Below are 13023 nucleotides of genomic sequence, written 5' to 3'. Positions count from 1 at the left end.
AAAAAAAAAAAAAAAAATGTTGCTAATTTGATGGTTTTTTAAATTCAAAATCCAATTTTGATGCTAAAAAATTCTGATTTACTTCCACAGAGGAGGCAGCGTTTCTAACCAACTCGCAAACTTTTCCTGAAAAAGTTCCGCCATTGTTATTTCTTCGTGTCTCACTAAAGCTACGTATCGGGTAGTGACAGCAAAACTGCCCCCACAGTTTCTGGTGCTACTGCTCTGTTTGGCCCATATACGTACACTTTATGGAAACGTGCAGAAATAAACGCAGAGCACACACAGAAGGCTCCGCCCATATCCGGATTCGTATTTAACGTTGAGCGTAAATGGGCCTTAACACTAGACCTCTACGTGGCGTCAGTGCCTTGTCCGTCTCAGAGGAGCTTCAGCAGTGTTGATCAAGTATCCGTCAGATGGGAACTTTAGATTTTGCAGTGGTTTTCTATTAGGAGCTCTGTCTTTGAATTAAATCACATTTCTTTTTTAAACTCAGCACAACTTCACACCACTTATTATTTGGCCAGTAAAGCTTGCAATTTTATTTTTTAATCTGAAAATTAAAGCAAAGCCATACACTGTATCATACTGTAGAAATGTGTATAAAGAATAGAAAGAAAGATTTTTTGATATCTATGTAAAACAGTATTTTAAACAGCTGTTTTATATCGGATTAAAATAGTTTATATGTATTGTGTTCCTGCCGTCCCTTGCCTGTTCTTCTTGTTTTTTTTTTTTTGTTTTTTTTTTAGCTGTTTCACAGGAGCCAAGTCGACTCTGCCTTCTGCCATTAAGACTCTTAAGCTGTCAGAGATTCTCAGAGGGAATAAATCTCAGACTGTGCCAAGGTGCACGGCGAATGCTGAACATTTAAAACCTCAAAAACGTTTTCAGCCTGCAGGCTGTGTGTGTGCGCTCCCATCGGCACGTCAGCCGTCACTGCCTTTTTTTTCCACTGATAACTGTAATTAAAGTTTCACTGTTTGAAACATGCAGATTTATTTTTATTTCTTATTGTTTTATATGAAAAGTACAGTATTTTTTCTGGTGTAAATAATGCTTGTTTGGTAAGTTTGCAGTTTTTTTAGGTTCATGTATGACCATTTTACCGTGTACAAGTGTGTGTTTATGTATTTAAATACACTTAATAAAAAAGAAAACACTGAAATGTCTCTGTTTGGTCGAACTTCCTCCCTGAATTAAACACGAGCCTACGAGCTAAAACCATCAACTGTAAGGTTGGTCACAGATTTACATCAAGTCATGTTTCTTTTTCTCACTGATCTCTATAGAAGCACATTTATGACATGTAAAAAAGAAAAATATACAAAGTTAGGCAAAAAATAAATAAATAAATAAACTCATGACAAGTATGTATGACATAAACATGGAAAAAAAACAAGATAGTAATATTAATGAGACAGAAGGTCAAAATTATGGGATAAATCCAATTAGGAGTTAAAAAGCCATAATTAGGATTTAAGCCAAAATCAAAATGTTTTATTTCAATGTTCACTTATATTAATGACTTTTTAACTTGTAATTTCATTAGTTTGATTGTTTTTAGTCCTATCCTCCTCGTTCCTGGGGCCACTACTGTAAATCTGAACATGGGGTAACTAAAGCTGAAGTACACTAAATCCATGTATTCTAGTACAGCAGCTAACGATAGATGCCAACAAACAACCACAGTTGTTTCACTACCAACCATTTGAGAAAATAATCTAATTACTTTTTTTTTTTTACCAATATTGCAGTATTCTTATCATCATCATCATTATTTTAATTATTATTATCATTATTATTTTCATTTTTATTATTATTATTTCTTCAGTTCCTCATCTCATGTATTTTCCAACAAAAACAATAAATAATTAATTCTTAACTGTAACCTCCACAATATTAGATTAAACTAGGGCTGAACTAATTTGAAGAAATATCACATTTACATTATTTGTATTGTACGCTGTAAATGAGGTAAATAAGGTGGATACCCCATTATTCCTGGGGGTCTACTGTAGCTATGAATGTGGGTGGAACTTCCCGTACAGTAACAATAAGAGCAAAAATGCAATTCTTCCAAGGGCTTACTAAAGAGATTTAGCATCAACAGAATTTGGTCTGAAATAAATATTTGCTGCAATAAATACTTCTTCATTTTTGTTCAATCAGCATGAGCTGAAAGTTTTAAATCATATTTTCTGTAATGCTCAGTACCTGTTGCTTCGTTTGTGGTGCTTATATTGTGACAACGTTAAATATCTGTCTTTAACAACAGTGTTTTAAACACCCTGCTCACTGTCTAAGTCAGTGTCACCAACCCAACCAAAGAGCCAAACTGTTGAAAAATACCTTTGCAAGAGCCACGATCTAAGCGGTGAAAAGTGGCAAAATCAGCTTGAAGTAGCAATAAGTTAAAGGTGGCAAACAAAAATGGAAAAGGGTCAGAAAGTAGCAAAAACGGGTGAGAAGTGACAAAAAAAGGACGAGTTACAGGTAGCAAAAAATGGTCCAAAAGTGGCAAAAACAGCAAAAAACAAAAAGAAAAGAGGAAAACTGACTACAATGGGCAAAAACAGTCAAGAGTGGCAAAAATGGGCAAACAAGTAGGAAACAAGTGGTATTTAATGGCAAAAGGTAGCTTAGATGGATCGAAAGTGGCAAAAAATTGTGAAAAGGGTAAAAAAAAGTTTCCTTTTTTAAGGTTTTCTGGGGGAATAATATTTAAAATGAAGACTTAAAAGAGCCTCACGATGAGTATCACTGTCTAAGTGCATCAGGGATGTGATTCCTTTAATATTAATTTATCATTAATTCTTAATACAAAACTAGACATTTACCAAACTGAAGAGCTTGACTCATGGATAGTTTCATCAATATAATTCCCCCATTTTAAAAGGGATTAGTGGGTGAAATAAGAATTTCAGCAACCCCACAGAATAGAAATGTTATCTGAAGGTGGTGTCAACACTCTTTAACAAAACCTGACCATCTCTTTCTTTACTGATATGAAGCTAATAAAGTTAGCTAAACATGCTAGTCTAGGTTATCTGAGCTAATGTCGTCACTTTGTGCTTTCTAGCAGAGGGCAGAGAAATAATAATATTACCCACTCTGAGGTGAAGCAGTCGAAGTTTACATATTTTAGTATCAAAATCGCTCTTATAATCCCGTTTAGCGTCCTGTTTCTGTGCCCAAGTCCCATTTAGATAGAACGGACCGGGAGTTGCGCCCACATTTCACACAAAGAATCATGGGGGATAGGAATAAGGTGGATAATGTTAGCTTTTTCCCCTCATATTTTAACATTTTACGTCATAGTTCTGACTTCAGACAACACTATTATTTTTTATAACCACTTACCTTCATATTTTGTCCTTTTTCAGAGGCAGAAACGGGCTTCAGTAGTAGATTTTGTTGCGTAACGACCAGACTTATAAGTGCCTCTGATTTTAATCTGTTTAAATGATTTCTAATCCCTCCATGCTATAAAAGAAATGAAATGTGGAATAAACATGGTGAGACCTGTTGACTTTGCAGTGAAGTGCAGAGCAACGGTAGAGCAGAATAAAAAGCACAGAGACTTTTACAGAGAAATGTACGAACCACGTAGACGACAGAACTACAGGGAGGCACGGAGAGTTTAAGAAGGTTGATTTAATCGTGCGGTTTATTTCTGAGTCTGGACAGGAACTCGACTTACGAACAATAGCTCCGTCCTATAGCTGCAGAATGATCTCCGTTTGGTACGCAGGTATTCGGCTAGAAGAGACGTCAAAAGCTGCTCTTTTAATGGAGCTATCAGGTATTTGATGGTGTGGGATCACCCTTCACTGTTTCCTGGGTGTGTCTCTGATAAAAAGACGAACTGAAGTGAGATCTCTGACTGTCTAAATAATTCTTAGATTTACTGTTACACCATGTCGAGTGCATATAAATCAAACACTTAGTCTACAGTCAGCTTTGGGCTGAAGTTCAGGCAAATCCATTACTGAGGGAGCTTTTGAAGATGTATGATATGAGGTCAAAGGTCACCGTAAATCACAGTCAGGAGAACAAAGCATTTAAGCACTCTGTGTTGTGACATTAATCATCTTTATCTGTACAGCCAACGAGGTGACCTGTAGTGCACCTGAGGGCTCTGCTGTGACCCCGGATGAGAGAGGAGCCGTCTAAAGTGTATTTTTAGAGCCTGATACCGGACGTGGATGGTTTCTAAAGCAAACAGTGCTGTTAGCATTGAGTAATGCTTTCAGTGCTTAAACGCCTCGTGTAAACATTCAGAGTATGCCTCACACACGAGTGCAGTGGCCCCTCCCACCGTGGCACTACAGCCGTGATACTGTCTGATTTTCAGGCGTGGATGGAGTTAGCTGGGGGGGCTTTTGACTCCTTTCTCTACAGCAGGGGTGTAAAACTCACCCAGCCCACAAGATCACATCAAACTTGAATTAGAACTGTCCCGTCGGTCTGAGGTCTGCAGATTTCCTCCAGTATACAAATACAAATGTAACCTTGAAGATTTAAAATATCCTTTGTGAAGTCATAAAATGTGAAAAAGTAAAAATATTAAGAAAGTAAGGAATGAGGGAGGGACATGAATTTGTTTTTTCATTTCATATTTTCAATTTGCATCTTAGAATTTTGACTTACACTTGGGATTTTGAGTTTTTATCTCATGTTGTGAGCTTTTAGATTTCAATTTTGAATTTAAAGTCATATTTAAAAATTTCAAGATCATAATTTCAAATTGGATCTTGTATTTTGCCCTTTTCAACTCCTAATTTTGACTTTAATCTCATGTTTTTACCTTTTAGAGTCGCAATCTTAAATTGTAAGTCATACATCAACCTTTTAAACTCAAAATTTTGTTTTTTATTTCAAATTTTGACCTTTTACAGTCCCAATGTTAGATTTTAAGTCATACATTAACCTTTTAAACTCCAAAATATTGTTTTTTGTCTCTCATTTTCACCTTTTCAACTCCTAATTTTGACTTTAATCTCATTTTCACTTTTTATTTTCACTTTTTAAACTCATGATTTAGAATTTTAATCTCATATTTTGACCTTTTAGAGTCACAATCTTAAATTGTAAGTCATACATCAACCTGTTAAACTCAAAAACATTATATGACTTTATATATCTTGTTTTTACCCTTTAAATTTAAAAGATTTACTTTATTTCCTCAGATTTTTTCCTTTTAGATTCATAATTCTATTTTTTTAATCCTATTTAGACCTTTTAAAATCATCACTGTTATCTCATTTTTTACCTTTATGATTTTTATTTTTATCTTATATTTTGACATTTGAAACTCATGATTTCGATTTTTACCTCATATTTACACTGTTAAAAGCTGTGATGTTGAATTTTATCACAGTTTTTGACTTTAAAAAATTCATGGTTTACAGTATTCTATCCCATATTTCTCAAGGTCATGTTTTTACCTTTTTCACTTATAAGTTTGACTTTTTATCTCAATTTTTTTCATTTCAGATTCATAATTTAAAATTTTTAATCCTATTTAGACCTTTTAAAATCATGATTTTTGATGTTTATCTCATGTTTTTACCTTTTCAACTCCTAACTTTAACTTTTATCTCATTTTTTACCTTTAAAACTCATGGTTTTTAATTTTATGTCAGTTTTTGGACCCTTAGAAATCACAATTTTGACTTTTATCTCCTTTGACCTTTTTCAACTCCTACCTTTAACTTTTATCTCTTTTCATACCTTAAAAAAATCATGATTTTTAATTTCATATTTTGACATTTGAAACTCATGATTTTGATGTTTACCTCATATTTTGACTTTTAAAAATCATGGTTTCAGTATTCTGTCTCATTTTACCTTTTAAAAACATTATTTTGACTTTAAAGTTCACGTTTTTACCTTTTAAACGTGAAAGTTTGACTTTTTATCTCAGATTTTCAGGTTTTAATTTATCATGTTCACCTTTTCAGTGCCATGTTTTTACCCCCATAGTTCTTCTCTGGTGAAAACGAGGTTGGCATTTTATGGTTAAATATGGACCCTGTTAGGCCCTCAGGTTAGACCCCAGTTCAGAATCCGGCCCCTGCTGTGATTGAGTCTGTCACCCCTGATTTAGACAGAGTAATTTTCCGTGTCTTCATGGTTGCAGCCATGCAGCACCCTGACGTTCTCTTCAGAAATGTCTGTAAATCTGAGGACGTTACAGACTTTCCTTTTCCTGCACAGGTATTCTAGTCCTGTGTGAATACGTAGTTCTGTTGAGTCACATTGCTGTTGCTTTTTCATTTCAGATCCATTCTGAGATGACTACATTAAAAAAAAAACAGCCCACTAAAGTGGCTGTTGGGAGTCCTGGCACTGCTGAAATTCACGTTGGTGTGGGAGAGTTAATGTTCTGTTCTCAGCTGCTGCTGCCAGCTTCCTATTTAACAAGCAACACAACCTGTTATATGACAATGAACATTTGTGCCTGTAACTGTTGGTGTTAGCACATACAGTAGTCAGTTCCTCTGAGTATGAACCCAACTTGAATCTTTGCTGCTGTCAGCGGTACCAGACTGACTCACCCTCGTCACTCACACACTAAAGACTAGCAGAAGCTTCTAGGTTGGATGTCTGTGCTTGAAATGCAGTTGATAAGTGGTGAATGGTTCCTGTGAAGGCAGAGGCTGTGGCTGGCAGGCAGGGAGGTGAGGATGAGCATGCCTCCACAGGCTGCCAGGTCCTCTGGGCTAATTGTTGTGTGGCGAGATGAGCCTCTGGAGGCCTAATTGAAGAACCTGTTATTTTCTCACAGGTCCAAGTTCAACAGCAGGTCACAGGAGTGGAGTGGTGTCAACCCTAGTCGGCCCCTTCCCCCCCACCCACTCAGACATCCATCGCACACCTTCAGCTGTCAGCTTAGCATACGCTCAGGTAGTTAGTGGGGGAGTGGGCGTATCTTCGGGTGTTTCGCCTTCATTTGTGTCATGACAGAGGAAGTAATCTCTAAATGTTAAGGGCAGGAGCAACAGCAGAGCTTACTTAAGTCAATAAAGGCGGATGCTTTCGACAGCGTGCACAATGCTCCCCTTTGTCCTCCACATGGAGAGAAGCAGTCATCATGGCACGAGGATCAGCTCCTCTCAGAGAAGCCTGCCTCAGACATGCGGCTCTCTGGAGCTGCTGAAGTCAGTCTGTTGAGCAAGACGAGACTTCAGTGTGTGTCTGCTGTGTGGAATATTTTCAGCTATGAAACAAACCGTTTCAAAGTATCAACCAAACAGACAGAATGCATCTTTATCCAGGGAGTAACGCTTTAGACCAGGGGTCATCAAGAACATTCGCACCAGGGCCAGATCTAGTCCCGACAGAAACTCTGGGGGCCAGACTTTCAAATACACAAATTAAATCAATATTTAGGGTCTGATTGAATATTATTGTAGTAGTATTTGTATTTTCTTTAAAATGCAGGACATTTTAGGAATGACCAGTGAGATCTGTCCCTGTTCTCTATGATGCAGCAGGACACAAGGAGCCTGACCACAGAGCTGGACCCCTGAAAGTCCCAGAGAATGGGCCCTCCACAACTCTGATTTAGTACTAGTATTAACTCATGTTTGACACTTTAACCCCTTTATGCCTCTTTAACTACAATTTTGTAAAATTAAAACCCTTTTGAAAACACTTTCCCTGAATGTTTTATCCTCTTTGTGCCAATTTTATCAATTTTTGCTACTTTTCTTCTATTTTGCCACTTTTGAACCCCTTTTCTGTACATTTCTTCAACAATTTTTGCAACTTTAAAACCAATTTTTTGCCACTTTTAACACATTTTTGCTACTTTTTGCCTGTAAAACACATTTTTTGCCATTCTTTAACCCATTAAAACCACTTTTCCTGAATGTTTTATCCCCTAAGTGCCACTCTTTTATCATTTTGCCATTTTTATTCTATTTTTGCCACTTTTTAACCCCTTTTCATGACTTTTTTTGCACTATTTTTGTCATTTGTAACCAATTTTTGATACTCTTTGCTCCTCTTTTCCTTTTTGCCACATTTGAACCTCTTTTCGCCACTTTTTCTGCCAATTGTTGTCCCATTTTGCCACTTATCACCTATTTTGCTATTCTCTAACCCCTTTCACCATTTTATCTGGTCATTTTTGCAACACCTCTGCCAACCTTAACCCCTTTTTTTAAAAAAATAACCACTACTTTTGACAGTAAATTACAGTAAAACAGATCAAATGTGAAGTCACTCTAAAGTTATTTCAATATGAATTATTTGTGGGATTGATTTAACCACTGCAGACATTTAAAGCCAAGGGATACTCTTAAAACCACAACATCTTCTTTACCTCCTTGTCTGAATCTAATGATCTTCTGGGGGCCGGACAGGAAGCACTGGGGGGCCTGATATGGCCCCCTGACCACCAGTTGATGATCAGTGGTTTAAAGGTTTTATATCTTAATGGCCATTTTCCAGGTTGATTCTTAAAATGCATCCACAGCAGAGCATGTGAGCAGAGTGGAGCGATGAGATTTCCCGCTCCTCGCTCACAGAGCTGTTCCTTGCGCCCGCTCGTCCGCTCAGAGGGGATTCACGCCGCTCCGCTCATTATCGCTCCACCGCTCACTCACATTTCTACCGGCTCCACTCCAATCACTCACCGCTCACTCAACGAAAACACGAAACAACAAAAACCATTGCCATCTTCTCGGTTTCAAACACTGGGAAATACTGATGTTTTTAAAAAATGACGATGGTGTTAATATTAGTGCACCAACACTGTGCAGGCATCTCAAGTCTCTCGGATTATTCCGGCGGAAAGCCCAGTCTGACGTGCTGGATGTCGCTGTCTCTCTGCAGGAGCAGTGAAACCAACATGGGATGCTTCACGGATACAAATTCTTGCGGATGCATTCTGGGTGAGACATGCTTCAGACGCATGGTGTGAGCGGTACCGGAGCGATATTGGAGCGGGATGGAGCGCAAGATAAGGTGCCGGTCCAGCTTTTTTGAAAAAAACGCTCAGTGCTCTGGCCAAAATCCTTCCGCTCGCGCTCTCACTCCGCTCACATGCTCGGATCCACAGGAAGAGGAAAGAAGAAATATTTACTAAGACAAGCGAGGAAGGAACACCAGAAAAGCAAATAAAATCGTCTCATGTTTCACATTGCTTTGTAAATTTAGGACCCTAGCACCGACCAGTGTGAGGACTCTATTGAATAACAATGATTTTTCTTATTTTTATTTTTCTGACTCTTTTAGGCCTTTCAGACCAGCAGGGCTCTGTGCCGGTTCTGGTTCCTCAACCTAATTTTGAACCAGGTGGCACATTAAAACCAGGAAAAAAATTGGTTCTGAACCTGAAAAGTTGGTTCTTAGCTGGAACCAAAAATAGTTGGTTCCGTCTCGGGAGCCGTGACGTGATCAGTGGGCGTATCAACGTCTAGGTTGTGAAGACGAGCAGAACATGGAGAAAGTGTGGTCTGCTGAGGAGACAAAATGTTTGGTTGTGATCTGGGCATCAACAGAATTCCAGGTGAAGCTGGAGAACAAGGAGAGGCACGCTAAATGCTGAACTTGCAGAAGAGAAAGCGAAGGCTGGGTTCACCTGAACACCAAATAATTAACTCAAGAAACTGAAGAAGGAATACTGGGATAGCAGGAAAGACTTGGGCAAAAAATGGAGCTAGACGTGGTGATACGTGTCCATCATGTCCTCCCACTTTGGTTCTGCTCAAACTGGTGTGAACCCAGTTCTGGTTCAGGAGAAAGCACCAAGGTTCTGAGACTCCAGAACGGAACCAGAGCCAGAACCAGAACCATGTCTGTCTAACAGCCTTTTGTGGCCTGTTTTTGGAGCCTTAACATCTTTAAAAAGTCCCAGAAACATTCCCCAAAATTGTCCCCCAGCAGGTGGAATTTTGCAAGTCCCCCAAGGGGGCCCCAGAAGTGAGATAGGGGATTGGGTAAGAGCTGCATGCATGAAAATTACACAATTAGACAAAAAATAAAGTGTCTTTAAAACCGTCCTCTAAAATGTACAGGAACTGCACAATAAACGGTGAAAGGTCAAATTTGGGCGTTTTTTTACTGATGAACGTTTTAACAAACTGGTCAGAGGGATTTTATCTGAGTGACTCCAGGAGATTGTTGCTCAAAGAAGACAACCTGGAGATACAAGGTTATCAAATGCCTGAGTTTTTACCTTCGGGGTGGGGGGGTCGCTGCACTAGGAGCCCAGTTTGACACTCTGTAAAATTTTTACAGTAAATCCCATCAGCAGTGCCGTTTAACGTTTTCGTGTTTATTGCAATCATCACCAAACTTCACAAGGATAATCACACACTGATCCTGAATATATCCATGTAGCAATATCATTACTTCATCACAGCGCCCCCTTCTGCCAGTTTAACAACTGCTCCACTGATTTGTTTCTTTTGTGATATTCATCGTGTGGCTCTGTTATGTCTTAATTTTAAATATTATCCCTCAAGAAAACCTTAAAAAAGGGAAATCTTTTGCCTCTTTTCACTATTTTTTCTCCCAATTTTGCATTTAAGCTACCTTTTGTCATTAAGTACCACTTTTTTCCTACATTTTGACACTTTTTGCAACTGTTGACCCATTTCTTGCCACTTTTATCCCATTTTTGCCCCTTTTCACCAATTTTTATCCCAATTTTCACACATTTAATCTACCTTTTTTCATTAAATACCACTTTTTCCAATTCTTTGCCACTTTTATCCCAATATTTGCCCTTTTTCACCATTTTTTTTCCAAATTTTCACCCATTCAAGCTTCTTTTTGTCATTAAATACCACTTTTTCCCATTTTTTGCCCATTTGGCTATTTCTATTTGCCACTTTTATCCCATTTTTGCCCTTTTCACATTTTTTTTTCTGCTGCTTTTCCCCATTTAAGTTTTCCTTTGCCATTAAATACCACTTTCTCCAACTTTTTGTCTATATTGACATTTTTTGCAACTTTTTTACCCATTTTTTGCCATCTTTATCCCATTTTTGCCCTTTTCAACCTTTTCTCCCCATTTTTACCCACTTAATTTACCGTTTTGTCTTTAAATACCACTTGTTTCCTAGTTTTCGCCCATTTAGCCACTTCTTTTTCCCACTTTTATACAATTCTTGCCCTTTTCACCACTTTTCACCCATTTCAGCTACCTTTTGCCATTAAATACCACTTTTTACCTACTTTTATGCCCATTTTGAATCTTTTTTGCAACTTTTTACCCTTTTTCCCATGTTTCCCCATTTTCACCAATTTTTCTCCCAATTTTCACCCATTTAAGCTACCTTTTTTTCATTAAATACCACTTTTCCAATTTTTTGCCCATTTAGCCACTCCTTTTTGCCACTTTTTTCCCATTTTTGCCCCTTTTCAACATTTTTCTCCCCATTTTCACCTACTTAATTTACCCTTTGTCATTAAATGCCACTTGTTTCCCAGTTTTTACCCATTATAGCCTCTCCTTTTTGCTACTTTTGTCCCATTTTTGCCCTTTTTACCACTTTTCACCCATTTCAGCTACCTTTTGCTACTTGTTCCCCATTTGTTGCCATTTTTGCCACTCTTGACTGCTTTTTGCCCGTTGTAGTCACTTCTCACCCATTTTTTGCTCATTTCTGACTCCTTTTCCACTTTTCCTCCCCATTCTCACCCCTTTTCACCCATTTTTGGCGCATTTTGCCACTGTTAACTTATTTTTACTGCTACTTCAAGCTTGTGGCTCTTGCAAAGGTGTTTTTCAACAGTTTGGCTCTTTGGTTGAGCAGGGTTCAGTAACGCTGGTCTAACCTGAGGGCCAAACAGGGTCAACATTCAACCATAAACTGTCAACCTCATTTTCACCAGTGATAAATTATGGACCAAAAAAAAACAAAAAACTTTTTGAGATTAAAAAAGCCAAAATGATAAGTTTAAGAGCTCAAACTCTGAGATAAAAATAAATAAATAAATGTATTTGTTCAAAAGGTCAAAATACATTACTTAAAGTCAAAAAGATGTAAATGTAAATATATGAGATAGAAAATCAAAATCATGAGTTTAACATGAGATTAAAAGTCAAGTTAGAGCTTGAGGTCAAGGTTGAGATTTGTGATAGAAGTCAAAATAATGAATTGAAAGGTTAAGATATGAAATTAAAACTCAAAATTATAGGTTTAAGTCATGATTCTGAGATGCACAATAGAAAATATGACATGAAAACAAATCATTTTTCCCCACATTCCTGGCTTTTTTTTCTGATCATTTTTACTTTGTCCATTTTTATGACTTCACCAGGATATTTTAAATCATCAGGGTTAAATTTACATTTTTAGTGTGGAGGGAACCTGTCGACCTCATACTGGTGGGCCACTTATAAAAAAAATAAGATATGATCATGCAGGCCGGGTATAACTGTACCACGGGCCAGGTTTGGCCCTCGGGCCTCGAGTTTGACACCCCTGGCCTAAATCATTCGTCAGTGCCTCCCCTGTTGATGTACTGTGGGATCTTCCAGCCTAATGTATTTAGAGCGTTAATTACAGCGCTGCCCGCCTCCCTGTCGTCTTCTGAGAGCTCATCCTCTGGTCAACATGTCTGCAGAAGCCGGCGCTGCCTCCCACCACCCGCCTCTCCAGCTCATAAATCAACCAGTTAGTGTGTTTGCATGCAGGGACACTGAAGGGCTTGTTGAAGGAGTCATGGCCACTCAGAGGGTCTCTTTCTGAGGAGAAAGGCACTAATAGAGCCGTCAGGTGGGTCTTAACCAGGAGCTACCTCGTGCTGGGACGTGCTGGTATCTGCTCCCCCCAGACCTCCAGAAAGATCTGCTGGTTAATCCTGATGGGGATGTGAACATTTGGACTGAAATGATCACAGATTTATTTCATTTCACATTCTGTAGCTCTTGATAAAGAGAATCCAGAGTCAAAGATCCAACAGGCTAATCATTCAGAGTCTTCATGTGGGCCCAGAATCCATTTAAACTGGTCCTCTCCCAGTGCCAGTGTAATACACATGCATGAAGGGGCA

The sequence above is a fragment of the Cheilinus undulatus genome, linkage group 2 (assembly GCF_018320785.1).
Source record: "Cheilinus undulatus linkage group 2, ASM1832078v1, whole genome shotgun sequence".
Classification (NCBI taxonomy): domain Eukaryota; kingdom Metazoa; phylum Chordata; class Actinopteri; order Labriformes; family Labridae; genus Cheilinus; species Cheilinus undulatus.
Note: the sequence above shows the minus strand (reverse complement) of the source record.